Genomic DNA, 23,639 nt, shown 5'->3' on the forward strand with positions numbered 1-23,639 from the left:
ACTCAATGAATTTCGCAAACCAAATTGCCTAGGAGGAGCTCATCCTGTTACTCAATATTTCACAGACAAACTGGCAAATCATTACACAGACAAAGCAGACACATTAGACTCATATTTAAAACAGAAACAAAGCACTAGTACAAACCCCTGTACAAAACAACAATCCAAGAATACTCTAACCCAGCCTCTCCGTTTCTTCCAACACATCTCACACGATGAAGTTATGGACCTGGTCAAAGCAAGCAGGCCTGCCGGCAGCCCTTCTGACCCCTGTCCACCACAAACTTTCAAGACAATTTTTTTAACAACCTCTGCTACCACTCCAGTAAGAAGAATCATCAACGATTCTTTAACTACCGGATTATTTCCAGAAGAACTCAAAAAATCACACATACGCCCTTTACTGAAGAAAACAAACTTGGACCCGCCAAACCCTGACAACTACAGGACCATTACAAATGGACCTTTCCTGGGCAAACTGATATAAAGAGCGTTCGTCCAGATGTCACAATTCATTGAAGAGAATGACATAGTCTCAGACTTCCAAACAGGATTCCGTCCAGGGAGAGGCACTGAATCTGCCCTCCTTGCCATCTGGGATGACCGGAAGAATACAGTTGACTGCAGCGGGGTTGCTGCGCTACTCCTCTTGGACCTCTCGGCTGCCTTTGACACAGTTGACCATGACACTCTGAAACAAAGACTCTATGAAGCAGGCATAGAGGGTATTGCTCTAGACTGGATCGCGTCCTACCTTTAAAACAGAACTAATGTCATCCATACCCCACCTTTCTCATAGAAACCATACTCCACAAACGCAGGGGGCCCTCAAGGTTCTATCATCTCGCCCATGTTTTTCAAAGTCTACATGAAGTCATTTCCAGTACTGATCAATCAATTTCAGCTCACAAGCTATAACTATGCAGATGACACGCAAATACTCCTTCAACTGAAATGCCCCAAAGACATTGAAAAATCCCCAATTCTCAGTTGTCTCAGAGCCGTGGATCAGTGGATGACTTGGAGCCATCTCAAATTGAATGCTTCAAAAATGGAAATACTCATTGGAAACATTATGACCCGATTGCCGCCTGGCCTGATGAACTGGGATCACCACCTAAAGTATCGAAGGAAGTAAGAAACCTCAGAATGACCATGGACTCCAAGCTGTTAATGAATGCCCAAGTGGACAAACTAGCAAGATCAAGCTTTGTCACCAGACAAACGCTGAAACACATTTTCCCTCATTTGGGAATTCCACACAAAGGCCAAGCTACCATCTCCCTTGTTCTGTCCAAACTTGACTACGCCAATAGCCTCTACCATGGATCACCTTTAACGACCATGAAAAGACTACAACGAATCCAGAACTCGGGTGCCAGACTACTCTTGCATATCAAACCGCAAGACCACATCTCACCTACCTTGAAAGCCCTGCATTGGTTACCGGTTGCCAGAAGATCCACGTTCAAGCTACTTTCTATCACCCACTAAGCAATACATGGAATGGGACCACTCTTCATCAGGAATAAAATCACCAAACACATTAAACAAAGGAACCTACGCTCTAAAAGGGCATCTCGCCTCAAAATCCCAAGATACAAGAAAAAAACTATGGGTGGCACATCCTTCTCCGTTCAAGCAGCCAAACTATGGAACTCTTTACCCCCCAACATAAGATCCACCAACAACCACCTTATCTTCAGAAAACTACTCAAGAATTGGCTCTTCCCCACATAAGCACCAAAAGCAAACAGAAATTTACAGCATAGTCCTCTGTATAGAAGCATTTATTTTCACTATAAATATGTACCTATCTTTGTGTATTGCTTTGTAAAACATGTAGAATAATTATGTTGTTGTAAATAAATAAATAAATAAAAATCATCTTTAGTCTACATGTACTTACTTCCATTGTGCATCTATGTACCTTCCATGTACTTGGATCTGTGTGTCTGTTACCTTTCTCCTGAAAAAGCATATCCAATGCACTACCCTATTTCTCATCCTGTACCTCTATCAATATCTGTAATTACCTACTGGCGGTCGCCAGTAGGTAGTTATAGTTAGGACCCTGTTTCCATAGGAAATCCGCAACATTCTATTTGGAATAACTTTGGCGCCGGTCGACGAATCCTCGCGAAATTTTCAAAATAGGTGGGGCGCTACGCTCCGCTCCTACCCTGAAAGTCTCGGGGGGATTCGTCAAGCAGGGGCCGAGAAAAAAGGGGGGTCCCAAAACGCGTTTTCCCCATGCATTTTTCCATAGGACCTTTAGACACAGCTACAGCCCGAACGGCTGAACAGAATTACTTGAAATTTGTCAGAGAGGTAGCCATAAGGTCAAGGAAGTGCCTTTTGCAGGTCTGCTGTAAATCTGTTCAGTATTTCCTGAGAAAATAGCATTTAAAAGCATATATATATGTGGGCGGAGCCTAACCACACATCTCATCCTGAGATCTGATTGGCTGTCAGCACTTCATCCAAGAAGTGTTGGCAGCCATCTTGGGACCAATATACATGATAGCACCTCATTAAAAAGCATTGCAGTTAATAGAAGGTTTTAAGACTTTAGTTACATTATAAATCATTTGTTGATGGTACCATACTCATTTTAGGAATTGTGGTATGTTCTAAGGTGATTTCACCATGTGAAAAAGCCTTCTGCTGGGATATCATGATTGAGAGAAAAATATTTTCTCATGCTTTTACCACAGAGGTTTGGAAGGTGATCTATAGGCTAAACTGAGAGCTTATTTTCTGTAAATTCACATTATCTTTCTCAGTCATGTGAGAATGAAGTCTGACATTCTCAGTAAAACATGTACATCCAACAAGGGCAGAGACTGTCAGTTGATTCCTTTGTGTTCTACTGCAGCTTCCCAGAGTGTTCCAAAGAACTACTAGAGCGCTAACAGTCCTACTTATGATAAACGTATGGCACACCTGAAGCCATCTTGCTTGGATTAAAGTGGTAACTCTTAAAACATTTAATTTAAAAAGGAACAAAATGAGGGGGTTCATTTTTCCATAAAAAGTATGATTAGTGCTGCAGAAAGAAAAATTAGGGCACATTTTGAGTGACTTCTCAAATCCTCTTCTATTTCATTAAAAAATTCTGACATGCAGACTGAAACATGCACTTTCAATACCAGCAGCTTTACTACAGTGATCTAATGAGCAAAAAGAGTGCTAACATTCTGAATTTATGGCAAATGTGTGACACATCTGAATGCCTTCTTGATGGAATCAAAGTAAAAAACTGAAAGTATTTCCTACTGAGGAGACTGCAGTAAATGAGGAAATTAGGAAACTTCATAACAAATAAGTCTCCCAAGATGGCCACCAGAGACAAAAGAGCCCAAATGTAGCCCAAATATCACCCAGATGTAGCCCAAGTATAGCCCAATGACAGAATGTCCCAGAATGTTCTTAAAAACAACTAGAGCGCTTACTGTTTTCATTATGACAAAAGTAAGGCACACCTGACGCCATCTTGATTGGAATAAACTGGTAACACTTAAAACATTTAATTTAAAAAGGAACACAATGAGGAGGTTCATTTTGCCATAGAAATTATGATTAATGCTGAAGAAAGAAAATGAGGGCACATTTTGAGTGACTTCTCAAATCCTCTTCTATTTCATTAAAAAATTCTGACATGCAGACTGAAACATGCACTTTTAATACCAGGAGCAGACTTCCATGGTGCAGTAGTTTTACTACAGTGATCTAATGAGCAACTAGAGTGCTAACATTCAGAATTTATGGCAAATGTGTGACATATCTGAATACCTTCATGATGGAATCAAAGTAAAAAACTGAAAGCATTTCCTACTGAGGAGACTGCAGTACATGAGGAAATTACTTCATAACAAATAAATCTCCCAAGATGGCCACCGGAGACAAAAGAGCCCAAATGTAGCCCAAAATCACCCAGATGTAGCCCAAATATAGCCCAATGACAGAAGTGTGCAAAACACTTATTATTTTGTGTTTTTGCAGTGTTATATAGTGCAGACTTGTCAGGTATTGGAGTGCTTTACATGAGCATTGGTTACATCACACAAGAACAAATTCATTTTGGTTGTAGACATGGGGAGACTAAGTGATTTGACCAGAATCACAGAATGTCGAGCTGAAGCAGAAACTTCAACCTGGTTCCCCAGTTGCAAAGTCTGCAGTTCTGGAAGTAACACCACATCCTCTCCCCTAAGTGCAACATTTAATCAAGTGGTCAACTGGATAAAAAAACATAAAGATAACAAATAATTTAAAAGTACTTTGTCGCTATTTGAAAACTCAGAAAATATGTCCTTATTTTAGTCTTTTAGAGCACTAACCATAATTTTGATGCCAATAAGACCCTCTCATATATGTAATTTCTAAAGGAAATGCTCTAGGTATTACAGTTTTGATGACATCAAGATGATGTCAGGCGTTCCACACTTTTGTAATAAATATAGAATGTTAGCAATCTAGTTGTTCATTAGGATACTGTTGAGAGGCAGAGGCCAGGGGCACGGACTCTGAAAATTGAAGGCAGGTAGGAGGGTGCAAAGGCAACAATTTAACCACACTGAGCAGGCAGGAAGGGCCGTGGAAGCACAACAGACTATGGAGGGCAGTGGAAAGGGGGGCAGGGGCAACAAACCAACAATACAGGACTTGCAAGAGAGGCTGTTGGAGGGAAGATCTATTACGGGTCAAGGAAGCTAGGGGCGGTCCCCAGATCCCCGGGAGCCACCACAGAACTGAGCAGGAGAGTGAGTCAGGGACAAAAGGGGCACCTTAATTTGAGCCGGGGTGCCTAGGAACGCTTGCTCCAAAAATGAAGAAAACAGACATATGAGACATGGAATTGGAGGCAGAATACAATGGCAGTTTAATGAGAAGATGCAACTTCAAAGAAACCGCAGAATAGAGACATAAAGTACAAAATACAGAATCCAGATAATCATACAGCTGTCATAATATTCTCTGTATCTCAATTAATGTACTGACAGAGAGAGAGAGAAAACACATCTATAAATGCATCATGAGAAACAAGTTACACCAAGGAAAATGTTACCTAGGAACACTCACGTTTACTCTTAGAGCAAGCATTCCTGCAATTACAATACAAAATCTTTTAAATGCAAAAGTAAAGAGAACAATGGTTAAACATAACATGACATTTCACATAGGTAAAATAGAATAAGATACTTCAAGCAAAGCAGAGCAAGACATTTTAAGCAAAGGAAGACAAGAGCTCCCAGCTCTTGGGGAAAACCTGCACTGCCTGTTAACCTACATACAGACGGCGAGGTAGTCCGTCGATATCTGTGGGTGCTCCCTTTTTATATCATTTTGTGGGCTCCTTTGCACGCTACATCTACCTACGTATGCTACCCAAAAGCTTTGTCTGCAGATTTTACCAGACATTTCGTCATTTACCCACTTAATGCTGACAATGGACTGGGTGAAAAGGTCAGTCTCTCAGGCCAATCGCTTATCGTAAGTTCCATAGAGCAAGCAGAAAATAATGGGTATTGTACGGGAATTCAATATATTCATGTATAAAATCTCCTCAGTTCTCCTAACTTGACGCTCTGCGGTTGCCACTTCCTTAAAAGCGGGAAACCTGCCCAGGAAGCAAGTACCAGTCCAGGATGCAGCCTACTGTATGTCGACAGCTTCAGGGGGATGTTGAACTTTGATACCGAGCACGGAGCACTCGGGTAGGGTGGGGGCTACTAGTTTGGATCAGAAGGCCTCGCAGACCTGCCTTCAGACTGCTATACACTAAAATTGCAGAGCTATGGTCAATTTAACAAAGAGGCCTACATATTGAACAGAAGGGCCTACACAGGGGTTTTATGCTGGCTGAGTGGTAAGGATGTCTCAGGATAATTATATAGCAACACAGGACCCGCTGGTCAATTTAATACGGCCTACAAATGCAGCTGGCAGGGCAAGGTCAAGGGTCTCATACTTCAGGTGTGGACAGAACGGGCCAGGGGGCCCCTGTGATACAAAATCTACCCTCCTTCAAGGCTGTGGCAATGTAATAGACCATTGTGGGCAGAAGGAAGAGGCAATGGTAGTACAACCATACATGCCAACAGACCCGATTCAGCCAGGAAACGTCCAATGTTTTTAAGCTCAAATGGGCTTTATTTGATCTGTCTCCTGTCTACAATATCCTCTTTTTCAATGTAACTCAAAGGGGAAAATCAATACCCCAGTTTTTTTTCAAAATCTCCCTCTTACCAAGTTCAAAATGTTCGCAAGTATGGTACATTGGATCATGGAAGGAAATGGGATAGGTTCATGGACTTGGATAACAGAGGACAGGAGGGACATGGAGAGGTGCACCAAACTGACCCTGCAGGGCAGGCATCAGGGTTTGCAGCAGCACAATACACCACACAGGGCATGCAGGACGGGAGTGCAGCACAACAATCCATAGAAAGCAAGAGGGAGGGGACAGGACCATGCACATGGACAACAGAGAACAGAGGGGCAAGAGGCAATGGTAGCTAGCTGACCATAATGGACAGACAGGAGAGAAAGCTGCAGTATAACAGACCATAAAGGGCAGGAGGGACGGATCAGGGGCATTACAATGGAACAGACAAGCCAGGAGGGAGGGAGTAGGGCTGGGGGCAAGGGGGCAGGGCAGGAGCAGCAAGATAGCCATGGAGGTCAGTCAGGATGGGCACTAGAAGCAAGACACACCATGAAGAGCAACAGTGAGACTGTGATGGCATACACACAGACCATGGAGGGAAGGTGGGAGGGGGTCAGGGGCAGCTAACTGACCACACAGGGAAGGTGGGAGGGGCCATGGCAGCACAGAAGACCATGCATGGCAAGTGGGAGGGTTAGTGGCAGCACAATGGCTATGATGGTCAAGAAGGAGGGTGGAGGGGCATGCACAAAGGACGATGGAGGATAGAAGGAAGGGTCAGGACCTGTGCACAGACAAGAAAGTTCAGGGGAAGGGACCTCACAACAGACCACACGGGGCAGGCAGGAGGAGCAGTTGCAGCACAACAGACCAGGGAGGGCAGAAGGGTGTGGCAGTACAATGGACCATGTAGGACAGGAGGAAGAGGATAGGGGCATGGCATGTGGACAGGCAGGGTGGAGGTGGCAGGGACAGGTTACAGTCATCTGACAATGCTAGGCAGGTGGGAGGGGAGTGGCAGCTCAACAGAACACTTAGAGTAGATAGGAGTGGCAGGTCCATGGGACATGGTGGGCAAAAAGGATGGAGCAGGGGCATGCACAAAGACATCGGAGGGCAGGGGGAAGGAGAATAGGGGCAGCAAGCTAAGCACAGAGTTTAAGCAGGAGGTCAATGATGGGGCATAGAATTGGGCAATGGAGGGCAGGAGGAGTGGACTGGTACATCATACTAAATTGAGGGCAGTGGCAGCACATCAGACCATGCATGGCAGGAGGGAGGAGGCTAGTCCATGGATTCACACAACAGAGGATAGGGAGGAAGGGGATGGGGCAGCAAGCTAACTGTTCAGAGAAGGCGGGTATTAGGAACTTTATTGTTTTTAAAACATTGTGTCTGTGCGAACTACTTAAAATATGAACAAGTATGCAGCATAATCTCACTTTTATTCAGGAAGAAGAGGACGTTTGTGACTCCGGGCTCACTTGGCAGAAACACCCCCTGACCCTCCACCCCCTATCGCAAAATGTAATGCCCGTGAAAAGGGTAGGTGAACACAGTGTTATATAGAACATAGTCCTGAGAGCACGATTGAAAATGAAAACTAGATATAGTGTATGGTATAAACTATGCACCAAAAAGTGTGATATAAGATGAACCGGGCGTGAAAAATAATATGCAATACATTGTGCGCAATGACAGATTCATTGGAGAGCGCGAGATAGCACAGGCACTAGCGCGTGCTATGCGATATGCACCTTGGAGTGTAATATGCACAGGGCAGTGTTGTGTAACCTAACTAGTCTCTAAAGTTGTAATATAAAATATGTGCTGGGGAGTGTAACGTTGCATATGCACTGTGACAAAGATATGGATCCCAGATTGTAATATGTATGGCATAGCACTGTGCGTTATAACATAGGCATCGAGAAAGGCACGTTAGATGGGGCAATATAACCCGTGCGAAGACAAGTGTGGCATGACATATTCACGGGGTGGTGTTACAGTGCACATGGGCTAGAGAGTGTCATAGCATATGCACTAGCTAGTGGAATACAACACAGAGGTGTGTGGCACTCGGCAGGCAATGGTGGGTGTAACACAGCATTGGGCTCTGTCAGGAGCACGCTGTGACTCTCAAGTGATGTTCGTCCCCTTTCCAGAGAGTAAAATAAAAAGTATTACACATCCGGCAGTGGATGTGTGTTTTATTAACCGTGAGGGGGGTTTCTTGCATAGTTTTGGTCGAATTTTTGTCGAATCCCCTTTGAATGGCTTGGTGTGCATGTGTATTAAATGTGCCCGTCAATAGCTACCCATGTTTGTATAAATAAACGACAAGGGTGTCTACCAGGATTAGGCACGGTAGGGCATCAGACATGTCAGAGCTTCACTAGTGGTGTAAATACATTCCACGTGGATTCATTGCATGCATAGTCGCCTTTTAATGAATATCACGCAAATCGTCATGGTGATAGGTACGTACGGTTTGTCCAGCATGTCCTATAAATATATATTTTTAAAAATAATAAAAAACAGTGGCCGGCCCTGGGGATTGGGGTCAAAAAAATATAATTAGGAGACTGGCCCTGGGGGATGGGGTCATCAGGGCCAATAAATTAGAATAAGAAGGGGAACCAAACAGCCCCCCTTCTTAAAAAACTAAAATAAATAAAAGACTGGAATCATGCCGGAGGCCATGCCCCCTCCGTGCAGCACTCTGCAAACGCGCCCCCAACAGGCATCTCCAGTATGCGCCAGGAAGCTGCGCTGCAGCCAGGTGTTCTGAGGCCAAGCCCCTTTTTACACCTCTCTGCAACGCAGCTCTGTGGCGCTTACTGGAGGTACCTAGTGGTCTAGTTTGACCCTAGGGACCCTTAGGATTCAGGGGGACTTAATCTCTCAACTTAGAACAGCCACAGGGCGCGTTTACACAGTGGTGAAGGGAGGGGACGGGGCCTGAGGTGACGTGTGCAAACACGCACTATGGCACGTTTTAAATTGGGGATATAATTTCCCTTCAATACTGAGGGCCCCTGGGGGCTAACTAGCCCACCAAGTGCTTCCAGTAAGCGCCACTGAGCTGCATTGCAGAGAGGTGGTCCAGGCCGTGCCACTTTTTACACCTCTCTGCAACGCAGCTCTGTGGCACTTACTGGAGGTACCTAGTGGGCTAGTTGGACCCTAGGGACCCTCAGGATTCAAATGAACTTAATCTCCCAACTAAAAATGGACACAGGGCGTGTTTACACAGTGGTGAAGGGAGGGGACGGGGCCTGAGTTAACGTGTGCAAAAACGCCCTGTGGCCTGTTTTAAGAGGTAGTTTTAATCCCCATGCCCTATTATACACTAGGGGCTTACAGAGGAGGTCATGCTAATCACAGGGGGACCCCAACGCATAATGTTCCCTAGTGTATGTAGGTGTTTTCACTGTATTCTAAGTGTCTTTTAACATAGCACTGGCTCTAGGACTGGTTAGTCAGACTCAGTTACCACCAGTATCCGTCTGAAAAAGTTGAGGGTACAGGATGATTTTGCAACAAGGCTTCTTTCTGCTCTTCTTTTTGTTCTTTCTACACGTTATCCTTCTTCCTGCACTTATCTTCGTATTTGAGGACTTCTGTTGCTTCTTTCTGCACTTCTTTTGTTTCTTTCTGTGCATTTTTTCTTCTTTCTTCACATGTCCTATCTCTGTAGGCATAGTTAGAAATTAGCATTTAAAAAACCTTTGAAATTCACAGAAAAAACCATAGGTTTCAGGCACGTTATAGTTAGGAATTAGCATTTAAAAAACCTCAGAAATTCACTGAAAAAACCATAGGTTTCAGGGGTGTTATAGTTAGCTGGACTTTTCACTTGTACAAAACCATTGAAATTCCCCCGTTATAGTTAGTTCAGCTAACTATAACTCGCGCGCCCGCAATGCACTGCTGATGACGTCACATATTACATCACTCATGACATGGTCAGTGACATCACTCATGACATCACTGATGACATCTCAAATGACATCACTGATGACATCACTGATGACATCATCCTTGTGATAGAGTGGAAGACCTCCTCTCACCCTAATATAACCTTTGATACACACATTCAAAAATAGAAACTAAAATTTTCAAAACAATGGACATACCAATACCAGTTACAACAACCTCTTCAGTAATTCTAAGATCCACATACACATCCACTCATTCACCAACAGTCCTATACAGTCACTCATACATGTACTCACTCATCATATGTACTCATACACCTATACATCCTGTTACACAATGCCACTCATCCATAGAGTTACTCACACACATAGTCACTCATGCTAATAAAGAATCAAACATACAGTTACTTGCATATACAGTTATACACACACCACCATACTTACTTCTACGGAAACTTACACATACTTAGTCTTTTAAACAATCACTTATAGAAACACATACTTATTCATACAGGAACTCTTTCAATCTCTCACTCTCACATATACTCACATATATACACCAATAGTCACATATACTAGTTTAAAACATATGTAGTTACTCATAAAGACACTATTGAGACAGTCATTCACTCACTAACACACCCATACACACACTCATCCACCCATACAGTCCTGCACACATGCTGTGTTCAACACATACAAACAGTGAGTCACTCATTCATGCACCTATGCACTACGTAATACCCCCCACCGAACCATGCAGACACTCAGACTGATACTCAAAAAAACAACTAATAACCTATATAGACACCCATGTAGCTACTCACCAACCCATGCAGCCACTTATACACAAAGTGAGAGACTGATACAGATATTTACATATTTAAACATTACTCACTAAGCCATGTATTCACTATGATACACTTAATCAGTCAGTTACACAATCAATTTTTCAAAAACAAATCATCCATTTAGACACTTATATACCCATTTATTCTTCCATCGACCTTGAGATATACATATATAAAACATATTTAATTTTCAGAAAAACACACATTCACTGGATGATGTCATCAGTGATGTCATTTGAGATGTCATCAGTGATGTCATGAGTGATGTCACTGACCATGTCATGAGTGATGTAATATGTGACGTCATCAGCAGTGCATTGCGGGCGCGCGAGTTATAGTTAGCTGAACTAACTATAACGGGGGAATTTCAATGGTTTTGTACAAGTGAAAAGTCCAGCTAACTATAACACCCCTGAAACCTATGGTTTTTTCAGTGAATTTCTGAGGTTTTTTAAATGCTAATTCCTAACTATAACGTGCCTGAAACCTATGGTTTTTTCTGTGAATCTATATATACTTACATCCTCTATGCATCTATATACTTTCAATGTACTTATAGATCTATATATTTATCACTTTCTTCTAATTTAGCATTTGGAATGCACTACTCTATTTCTCAGCCTATACTTCTCTCAGTATATCCTCTGGCCCAACCTTCTGACTCATCTCAAACTTCTTTCTACAACTCTTTCCAATGCTCTACCCTACTCTCACCCTATACATCTATCAATATATCCTCTACATCCACTCTCTCATTTATCCCAAACCCCATACCACTATTATGATCCCCAAAATAACCCTTTCTAGACTCTCTCCTAATCTACCCCTCCTTGCATCATCTGACACCTCTTTCTACTATACCGACCCCCCAAAACAAACCTTTATAAACTCTTCCCTCTGACTCCTCCACTCAAAAACCCCTTTTTACATATCCAAAAGCCTCTTCCTACTGCTACGACCTGAAAAAAAAATCTCACTCTTCTGTCCCTCCGCTATCCTTTTCAATCAAAATAACAGACTAACATATTCACTTCTCAATTTCCATATTCCACTATACTAATTCACCACAAATCCTTTATGGGTTCCAGAGTAGCATGCTACTCGCCAATGAAGCGCCTCAAAACCCCATCAAGGGGTAGCAAGCGCTATATAAATACAAACCTCTTTCCCTCTTCTATCCCGCAACCTACCCTTCTCTATCCAAATAACTGAATAACATATCCACCACTCAAATTACTTCATACTTCACTATACTAATTTTCAACACTAATCCTTTATGGGTTCCAGAGTAGTGTCCTACTCGCCAGTAAAGCGCTTCAACACCCATCAGGGGTAACAGGTCCTACATGAATACAAACCTTTCCTCACTTTTATCCCTCCGCTACCCTTCTCACTCTAAATAACTGACTAATATCCACAACTCAAATTACTCTCATATTTCACCATACTAATTCAGCACTAATCCTTTATGGGTTTCCGGAGTAGCGTGCTTCAACACCCCATCAGGGGTAACCAGTGCTCTATAAATACAAACCTTTTTTTTCCTCTTCCATCTTTCTGCTATCTTTCTGAATCCAAATAACTGACTAACAAATCCACCACTTAAAATGTACCTGCATGTTTCACTTAATTCCATTAATGCTGGGTCACCCTAATAATACATTTTCTGTAAGCAATTTATCGCCTTGTCTGTGTAACAGCATGGCGCCCCAATCAACCTTTCACTTCTTATTCTTCTGCTCCCTATAGACTCTAGAGAGGAAGATTTTTATTCCCCCACTTTTAAAGAGATTCTTACTGCGCACGTCAGGCTTAGCCCTGTCCACATTTTATCGATTAGAAATGCTGTTAGTTTGTTACGTTCTTCTTTCCTTATTTCAGCCGCCCTGAGAACCCCTAAGGTGCATAGTACAACATCTGTCAATCAATCAATCAATCAATCAGTGAATTGTAAGCACGCTACTCACCCATCAGGGTCTCAAGGCGCTGGGGGGTCCGCTGATCTGTTTAGCCGAAGAGCCAGGTCTTGAGGGTCTTCCTGAAGGTGTTCATGGAGGGGGCGCATCTGATATCTGGCGGTAGCTTGTTCCCGGTCTTGGCTGCAATGTGAGAGAAGGATCTTCTGCTTGCTCTGGCTCTGTGGATGTGTGGGTTTCGGCCAGTGTGAGGTTGGAAGATCGGAGGTTTATTTGGGAATGTGGAAGTTGATTCTGTCGTTGAGGTATTTGGGTCTGTTGTTGTGTAGGCATTTGCAGGTGTGAGTGGGGATTTTGAAAGTGACTTTTTTCTCCACAGGAAGCCAGTGGAGACTTTGTAAGTGTTGGCTGATGTGTTTTTGTCGGGGAATGCCGAGGACGAGTCTGGTAGCAGTGTTCTGTATTGTCTGGAGTTTGTGGAGAAGGGACTTGTTGATGCCGGCGTAGAGTGTATTTCGATAGTCCAGTCTGCTGGTGATGAGTGCGTGGGTGACTGTCTTTCTTGACTCCACTTGAAGGTCTTGCGTGGGATGCGGAGGTTGTTGAAGCAGCTGGAGGTGATGGCGTTAACCCATAGTTTCATGGTGAATAATGAGTCGAGGTTCTTGGCGTGGTCTGAGGGGGTAGGTGGGCTTCCAAGGGCAGTTGGCCTCCAGGTGCTGTCCCATACAGAAGGGGCTGTACCAAGGACGAGGACTTCTGTCTTCTCGGCGTTGAGCTTCAGGCAGCTGTTGGTCATCCAGACTGCGACGTCTTGCATTCCTTTCTGGAAGTTGAGTTTTGCAGTGGTGGGGTCTTTGGTGAGAGAGTGGATGAGCTGGGTGTCTTTGGCGTAGGATATGATGTTGAGGTCGTGTTGTTGGGCGATGGCTGTGAGGGGGACCATGTAGATGTTGAAGAGGGTGGGGCTCAGTGATGAACCCTGTGGAACTCCGCAGGTGATTTTCGTGGGGTCTGAGAGGAAGGGTTGGAGTCTGATCCTTTGGCTTCTTCCGGTGAGGAATGATCAGATCCAGTCCAGGGCTGTTCCTTGCATGCCTGCATCGTGTAGTCTAGCGAATAGTGTGCGGTGGGAGACAGTGTTGAAGGCTGCTGATAGGTCGAGTAGGATGAGGGCCGCAAAGTGGCCTTGGTCCAGGAGGGTGCGGATGTTATCTGTGGCGGCGGTCTTGGTGCTGTGGTTGCTTCTGAATCCGGATTGGGACGGGTCGAGGACGGCTTTCTCTTCAGTGAATCGTGTCAGTTTTCTGTTGACTGTTTTCTCTGCAACTTTGGCTGTGAAGGGGAGGAGCAAGATGGGCTGATAGTTCTTGAGGTCGGTGGGGTCAGCTGTGGGCTTCTTGAGCAGGGGTCTGACTTCTGCTCACTTCCAATTGTCTGGGAAGGTGCCTGTTTTGAAGGTGGTGTTGATGGTGCGTTGTAATTCGGGTGCGATGGTGACCGTGGCTCTGTTGTAGATGTGAGGGAGGCAGGGGTTGGTGAGGGTCCCTGAGTGGATTCTTTTCATGGTCGATGCGGTGTCTTCGGGTGTGATCGATGTCCAGTTGGAGATGGTGGGCTGGCTGGTTTTTCTGGGGGACAAGGGGCCATCTGTGGCACCTGGTGAAGGCTTCGCTGTGTGGGTTGGTGAATTCTTGAATGACACTGAAAAGTTCCTTGGAGTTGGTGGAGTTGGCCAGGATTTTGTTGTGGATGAAGTTCCTCTTGGTGGCTCTGATGTGGTTGTGGTAGTCCGTCATGGCTTCCTTGTAGGTGGTGTGGTTTTTGGTTGTGTTGGGTGTTTTTCCAGTTCATCAATAGGCGTCTGTAGGTGTGTCTGGCTTCTTGGTGAATGGTGGTGAACCTGGAGGCTTTCCTGGGGCATTGTCTGTCGGGGTTGCATAGCGGGGTGAGCTCGTTTATGCAGTTGGAGATCCAGGTGTGGAGTTCTCTGGCTGCATCGTTTGCGTCGGGTGCCCAGGCGTAGTTGTCTCGGGTGAGGGTGGAGTTAAGTTGCTCATCGGTAACCTTGCTCCAGTTCCTTTTTGGTGGGCGTGGGGCTGGTTTGGGTGCCTTGGGTTTGTTGATGGTGAAGTGTACGCAGTGGTGGTCAGTCCATGGCGGCTGCATTGAGTGGCTGAATTGGATGCTGTTTCCTGCCGCAAAGATGAGGTCGAGGGTGTGTCCTGCTCTGTGGGTTGGTGTGTTGACGAGTTGTTTAAGTCCAATGCTGGCAAGGCTGTCACGAAGGATAGTGGAGTTGGGGTCGCTGGGGTTGTCGAAGTAGAAGTTCAGCTCTCCAATGAGTATGTAGTTTGTTGAGGTGATGGGGTGGGGTGCAATGAAGTCAGGGATGGTGGTGGTGAAGGCCAGGGAGAGGCATGAAAGTGGTGTGAAATTCCTACGAAGAGGACAAAGTAGGCTGACCTGAATGGGCAGAGATGATTCCTCTGAGCTCAATGGAATATGCAGAATGGGGGTTATGAGCATTTTGTCGACAACACAGTGTCAAATCCTGACAGGTTTGTTGAGTCACAGAACAGAATGTCAGGACAATTTTTGTGTATCCCCTGTCTGGTTTCTGAAGGACCCTGCATCTGTCCAATCAGACTTCTATTTCAGAGTATATTGTTGGTACAGACTCTGCTCCAAACTAGATTTTAGTTTTAGATGTGGGAGACTAAATTAGAAGGTACATTCTTTAACTAGGATGAAGTTGTTTGGTGTATCTGACCAGCGCTCAATAGTGGGCAGTCTGAAATTGTGCCTAGGTCCCAGTCTACCATGGCCATAGACTATCATTGGTGCTTAGCTCTTTTTGGTGCGGTTTCTACTTATAACTTTAAAAATTCTTATTTCCATCTCCCCTATTTGATTTCTGTCATTTTAGTGTAATTTTGTTCATGACATTTCTCTGCATTTTTTCAATTATGTTAAAGATTTTTATTGCTTTGCATTTTGACTTTATTAATGTTTTTTTCTGCATCAAATCTTTACACATTGCCTTACGTTATCACAGCAGACCCCTTAATGCCAAAGCTACCAAGGGTATTGAGCTCAAGCTTATTTAATGACTTTAAGGATTCACTTAAACAAAGGTTGTGATTATTCCTTGTGGTGGGCAGTGGCCCACCCCAAATAATAATGCAGTGTTGTCAGGCTATGCTTCCCGCTTTCCCCGACACCATAGAATAAGAGTGGCTGATACCTTACTTGCCTGAACCTCTGCTATGTTTCCAGCCCTCCTATCTGAACGAAGATGTGTTCTATACCAGAGAGGAGGACCCTGCCTTCGCCTTCTATGGGCCCTTTAAGTCGCAGCGACCTGACAATGGTAAAAGGTTGAGCCATGTCCCCCTGGGCGGTACAAGGCCAGAGCAAGAAGGAGGAAGAGCATGTCACGTCGAGGAAGGGAGGTACACGTAGGAGCAGAGTCCTGAAACCCCCAGAGGAAGAAGTGGTGAGGAGCACTGGAGATCAGGAGGAGACTCAGAGGCCTGGAACCCGCAACAGATACACTGAATCAAGCGCCAGGAGGCCCACGAACCCACTAGCAGCCCAGCCCCCTTCCAGGAGGAGACTGGCTTGTCGAGGTGCATGCCTGGTTCCTGGGGAGCAGGAGGTGGGTAGAGGAGCCGACTCGCTCCTTAAAAACTGATTGGGGGCACCTTGAAAAAGTCGCCTGTACACCACTAATGGCTCTCGAAGGCTGCATTCCTCTTTGTATTATTTTGAGTGGGGAAACACAGGTGGAGGATTTTTTTTTCTTTTTACAGGCGCTTGCCTGTCTGCATGTTGGGTGTGTTTTCCTCCACTCCCTTCCCTGTATAGACGCCGATAGTCATGCTCAACGCTGACGTTTCCTATATATTTTCTTTGTTTTGCGGTTTCCTGTCCCGGACATCTAGATTGGAGAGAACACCGCCCAAAGGAGCTGAATTCCCAGAAAGAGATTTAAAGAGGAACTTTACGTTGTACCTTATGACATTTAATATATATATTTTAAATAAGGAGAGCAAAAGACAATTGTCGACTCTTACTTCCTGCACCTCATGAGAAGTGGTGGAGAATGTGGAACACCTCCATTGGTAAGCCGAAATGGAGACATTGATTCATCATCTAATGGATGGACAGAAGAAGAGAGAATGGGCCATAGAACAGCAGATGACATAGGCCTAGGCAGATAGAGAGGCGTTTAAAGACATCAAAAGGTCTCTGAGGACCAGGTGCAGATCTCTTCTCACCTTCAGGAGACCCGTCTTGGAACTCCCATATACCTGAGCATCGCTTTGCAAAAGTATATAGCTGGTGAGGACCCCGATGCCTGACCTTTGAATTTCGAAAGGGCAGCCAAAGCTTCAGAATGGCCTGTGGGAAAATGGCTGTTTTTCCTGGCTCCTCTCCTGGGAGGGGAATCCCAAGCAGCCTGCCAGGTGGCTAACGCCGGGGGTACTAGCCCCTACGAAGAAATAAAAGCCATCCTTTTCGACCATCTTGGTATGGACGTAGAGTCCTGCCGAGTCCGACTTTGGAAAGAAAAAGGGGTCCCCAGAGATAATCCTAAGACACTGTTCTTTAAACTAAAGTTGGCAGCAGATAAGTGGCTGAGGACAACAGAACAAACAAAAGAAGGAATCATGAATCAAATCTATTTAGAGCAGTTCCTTTAGGCTCTCCACTTTTCTACCCAAAGGTGATTAAGACAGCACGCACACCTTACCATAAAGCAGGCCATGGAAATGGCCACCTCCTTTGCACAGCCCCAGGAAATGGAGAAATCAACACGAGGTAGCCAAGGACCAAAGAAAGCACTATGACTGGTTAACAAGCCCCCACAATCTTGTGGTGCCTATAATACTGATAAGCCCCTTTCCGAGGACCTCAGTGTTTCGGTTGCGGCAAATGGGGACACATCTCCTGAACATGCCCCCACAAGAAGTCGAACAAAGAGCCTATGGACGTCAGCTGCATTCCCAAGTCCCTTCTCCACATAGAGAAACTGGGTACCAGTTTTTATGAGAGTGTTCATGTCAACCAAACCCTGGTTACCGTCCTACTAGATTTGGGTTGTCGCCAATCCGTTCTCCAAAACGACTTAGTTTGTGCCTCACAGATAATTCCAGGGAAACAGGTTAATGATTGGGTCCTAATACTCCAGCCCACCTTCCCCCCTAAGGTCAAATCGGAATGGAAGGGTTCCTATAAAGTAGTGGCTAAGATTGGGAAAACACCTATAGAATACAGGTCTCCCCTAGGAAACAACAGAGCTACCCTATTAACCTTCTGAAAAAGTGGTTAGGTCCTCTATCCAAGACAAACCAACTAGCCCTGTCTTCCTTGGCAGATCCCTGTACCCTCAAACATCCAGTGCTGAATGAAAACCTGTAAACGGAACAATGTTCTGGACTCTTGGATATGCTAACACCTTTCTCCTTGCTTTTTTCTGGTCTACTAGGGAAGACCTCCCTGGTAGAAAATTCGATCGTAACCCCTCCCGGTCAGGTGGTGAAACAAAAACCCTATAGAATACCAGCCACCGAAGACAAGTCATTACTTCTGAGATAACAAGAATGTTGCAAATGGGGGTCATAACACCCTGCCAAAGTAATTGGTCTACCCGCATCATCCTGGTCCCAAAACCAGATGGATCACTTAGATTTTGTATCGATTTTAGAGCAGTGAACGCCAAATCCAAGTTCGATGCCTATCTCCTACCCCGGATAGGTGAACTCATAGAGAAACTAGGGGACGCTGCCAACATATCCACTCTTGATCTCACCAAGGGATATTGGCAGGTCCCATTACGAAAAAGGGACTGAGAGAAGACAGCCTTTTCCATCCCAGATGGGCTGGTCGAATTCATAGTTCTTCCCAGTGGCCTCCATGGGGCACCCTCTACTTTCCAGAGACTAATGAACCATGTGTTTTGTGACCATTAGACATACTCTTCAGCATATCTGGATTACATTGTTATCTTTAGTCCTTCCTGGGACCTACACCTTAAGCACTGTTGCCAGATATTACAAGAGCTACAGAAAGTAGGCCTGCAGATACATGTAAAGAAGTCCAGGATGGTGTTCCAAAAGGTGAAGTTTCTAGGATACCTGTTGGGTAACGGAGTAATTGTACCCCAAGAGGAAAAGGTAAAGGCGATTGTTAACACCCCTTTTTCCAAAACCAGATGTAAGATAAGAGCTTTTCTGGGCCTACTGGGATACTATAGGCAATTTATACCCTGGTATTTGGAAATTGCTGGCCCTCTTACTGACCTCCTAAAGAATGATACCTCTAAGACTGCCCTATTGAGCCCCTCTGATCACATCCAAGCGGCATTCCAACACCTCAAGGAAGCCATCACCAACAGCCCTCTTCTGACTTCCTCTAACTTTGCAGTGCCCTTCATTCTGCAAACAGATGCCTCCGATGTCGGCATAGGGGTCGTGCTGTCTCAAGTGTCCCCCGGGGGTATGGAACTCCCGATACTGTTCATCAGCCGGAAACTCTTTCCGAGAATGAACAAAACTATCCAGTCATCAAAAAAGAATGCCTAGCGATCAAATGGGCCATTGAGAAACTAAAGTACTATCTGGAGGGAAAGCCCTTCATACTATAGACCGATCATGCCCCTTTGGCCTGGATGAGTCGAAACAAGGGAAACAATCCCCGGGTGTTGAGGTAGTTCCTGTCCCTACAACCCTTTTCTTTTGAGGTGCGACGTAAGAAGTGTTCCCAAAACGCCAATGCAGACTTCCTATCATGTATTCCATATCTTCCCGATCGGGAAGACTCTGGGGGTGGGGTGAGTCAGGCTCTGCGTCCCGCTTACCCCCACACCATAGAGGAAGAGTGGACAATACCTCACTTGCCCGAACCTCTGCTTTGTTTCAGCCCTCCTGTCTGAACAAAGAGGTGTTCTATACCAGAGAGGATGACCCAGCGTTCACCTGCTATGGGCCCTTTAAGTCACTGCGACCTGACAAGTACAAGACCAGAGCAGGAAGAAGGAAGAGCACGTCATGTCGAGGAAGGGAGGTATACGTCAGAGCAGAGTCCTAAAACCCGAAGTGAAAGAAGTGGTTAGGAGCGCTGGAGATCAGGAGGAGACTCAGACCTCTGTCCAAGAGGCCTGGAACCTGCCACCGAGACGCCAACCCAAGCGCCAGGAGGCAAACGACCCCACAAGCCGCCCAGCCGCATTCCAGGAGGAGCGCGGCTTGCCAAGGTGCGTGCCCAGTTCCTGGGGAGCTGGAGGCAGTTAGAGGAGCAGACTGGCTTCTTAAATAGTAAAGTGGTTGACAAAGATGTCTGTACTCCACTAACGGCTCTCCAAGGCTGCATTCCCCATTTCCCTTTTTACCGGCGCTTTGCCTGTCTGCATGTCAGGTGTGTTTTCCCCCACTCCCTTCCCTTTCATAGACGCCGATAGTCATGCTCAACACTGACATTTCCCATATCTTTTCTTTGTTTTGCGGTTTCCTGTACTGGACGTCTGGATTGGAGAGAACACCCTCCAAAGGAGCTGAATTCCCAGAAGGAGATCTAAAGAGGAACTTTAAGTTGTACCTTATGACATTTAATAAATATATTCCAAATAAGGAGAGCAAAAGACAATTGTCAGACTCTTACTTCCCGCAACTCGTGACAAGTGTCTTACTGTATCATTTAGCAATCGATGAGAGTATACAGCTCAATAGCTTAGGCTAAATACCACTCTGCCCATGGGCAGACAGTCGTCTAATGTCAATAATAAAGTATGACCCACACAAGTTGTCAGTCATTTGTATGACATGTTAGTATACGCAGGGCCTGACGTATGAAAGGGTTTTTCCCACTTTGTGTTCCTGGGAAAAAGATTTAATACATTTCGGTCTTGTTTCTTTGAGGAGCAGCATATATCTTAAAGCTTCTGCTCCGGCCCATTTTAGTATCTCGCAATTATCTACTGGAACCCACTCTGGTCAGATGGAACTTTTTACTTGCCCAATAGCGTGGAGGGAAAAACACAGTTATCAAAATTACTGTCCACGATTTGCCATAATCAAGGACTCGAGACTTAATCTCTTGGCTCTCTGGTTTTTATTATCAGCATAAAGATTTGCAGATACAAAGTCCTCAATACGAGGCACAACAAGTACATAGGCACTAACACAAAAGCTACTCTACGGAGAATCCGCATACGGCTAAAAATAACTAAAAGTACAATCTCTAAAAGCATGAGGTAGAACACCACCAAGCAAATGTCGATACTAGGGACACTGAACCATACCATCTCTGTCCCTACTCTGCACTAGATGACATCCCTACTTAGCAATCCCTTGAGACCCTCATCGAGTAAAAGGTGTCAGAGTGAAACTTCATAAGAAGTCTTCACTTAGAGAGCTTGGTCTAAGTTGCCCCCTCTATCTCTTCGCCTAGCCTTCCTCTGCTCTGGGCTGCTCTGAACTGCCTCCACCCTCGGGGCGCTGTCCCTAATACAGAACCCCAAATCCCAGAACACGCCCTTTGCGCCTCCTCTTCTCCGGGGTCGACTTTCAGTACTTTTCCACAGAGCGCTGTCCAGTTCCATCGTCCATCGCTTGGCCTTGAGTCCCAGACGCCATCCGCACTAGGAGTTACGATTGGCACATTCCAATACACTCCCATGTCTGGCTTTTACTACATAAGTCAATTTGTGAACAAAGAGCTTCTCTACTAACGAGCAACTGTCCTTGCACCTGGGGTGAGATCATGCAAAGCAGACATTCTTCACATCTTTTAAGTTGCAATTTACTACAGCCTAAAACCTCTACTGGAATAAATCCTTTTTGGCCTATTGCCCCTGGCTAACATAAGAAAATACCAGGCCTTTCGCCTCAACGATATATGCGAATTCTGGCCACTACTTCGGTTACACAAGCAGGTTTAAATCACAGTATTGACATTTACGTCTTTCTTTCATGTGTGGTCAAACTAAACAGTCTACAGACACGAATTCTAATCTACACGTTTTAACATCACATTGTTCAAAAAGGACTAAGCTCTATGCATTGCTTCAATATATACATAAGATGCTTGTACATAGCTAACACTTCTATTAAAATCGATATAGGTTATACAATTCGTAATACATTGCACATAAAATACCTGAGCACACATTTGATTATATGCGGGTGCCAACTAACAGTGAATATAACGCACCCTTACAATTTCCAAACTTTTAAGCGCTACATCAGTTCCCCCCTTTGATGACATCCGTCATCACACCATTACATTTCTCTTCTTTAGAACTGATTTAGACCGCGCTAGTCATAACTTTGCCATGTCGAACTCCCTCCAGTCTCTTAAGACTCTCATATTGCTGCTCCTGGAGCTTCGCCATCCTTTTCTCGTTTGCCTTAAGAGCCCTTTCAACCTTGCCTCCTTGATACCACTTCCATGCCTTCACGCATCCCCACAAACAAATCACGCAAACCACAGCAATGATAATCGGCTTCAACACTGATACCAGAAATCCTCTTCCCAAATTCGCAAACCAAGTTCCCACTCTTCCAAATCCTAATCCAATCTTCTCCCACACATTCTCCTCCGTCAAATCCATAATCTCCTTGTGAATAGTTGTGATGTTGTCTATGTACTTCCCTATCTCCTTCGTATTGTCTGGAATATATGTGCAGCATTCCTGAACCTTCAATAATTTGCAGACTCCGCCTTCTTTTGCTAATAATACGTCTAAAGCAAGGCGATTCTGCATAACCATATTCCGTATCGACAACATCTCTCCAGCCACCAACAACAAAGATTTCGCAGTGTTCATAGACAACTCATCAACCACAGTCGCCAACCTCCTGATCTTCACATCATTCAACACCACACCCATACTAGGTATCATTGCTCCGTATATGTCCCCAATCACGGCACCGGCGTTCGTAGCCCTACGTTTCCTAGACTGTCGCTTCGTCTCTAACAACTCCAAGTCCTCTGTGTGATAAATCTTCGGGAATATGATAGCCAAATAGCATATGCCATACCAATTCGCAGGTAGCCTGACATAAGCATTCTTCCCACATACATAATATACTGTCGGAATTACCTCTACTGGACCTACCATAAAATTCTTAGCAGAAGCTTCCACTGTGAAGGTCTGAGAACAAGTGCTATGTCCTACTGCGACCTTATCCGTATCGGATTGAGGCCGTCCAATACACAAATTCCCTCTCTGTACCTCATCTAACGCTATTGGTCCATAACTTCCCTTGGATCTGTGAGCTCTCTCCTCGTCCGTCCAATCTACTGGGCTATCTCCGGTGTGTCGTGTCTGGGTCAACTTTCTATACCTGTCCTCTACTTGGTCTATGAATTTCTTCTCTATCTCAGATAACGCACATGTCAGGTTATTCCTGTGAGCATGCGCCGTATCCAACTTCATAGTCGGTCTAAAATACTTCAGGAGTCTGTCCTCTTTCTTGTTAGAATCATATTTGTTCAAATGCTTGATTGCTGGAACTTCAGGAAGTACCGTGTCAAAATTTGAAAAGAAATACTCGAACTGTCTCCTGTCATAAAATAAACTGAGCAATAGACTACAAGAAATCCCATATGTCAATGGGAGATGATGGTACTTGATACCCTCATCCACTGAAGCAGGCAACTGCATGCACACATAGCACTCCTTCACATCCATCGCATCAACATACTCATACAGCAACCTTGCATACGCGTTAAGCTTAAAATCACCCCTCGATAA

This window comes from Triturus cristatus, chromosome 3_1 (assembly GCF_964204655.1).
Source record: "Triturus cristatus chromosome 3_1, aTriCri1.1, whole genome shotgun sequence".
In the NCBI taxonomy this organism is placed as follows: domain Eukaryota; kingdom Metazoa; phylum Chordata; class Amphibia; order Caudata; family Salamandridae; genus Triturus; species Triturus cristatus.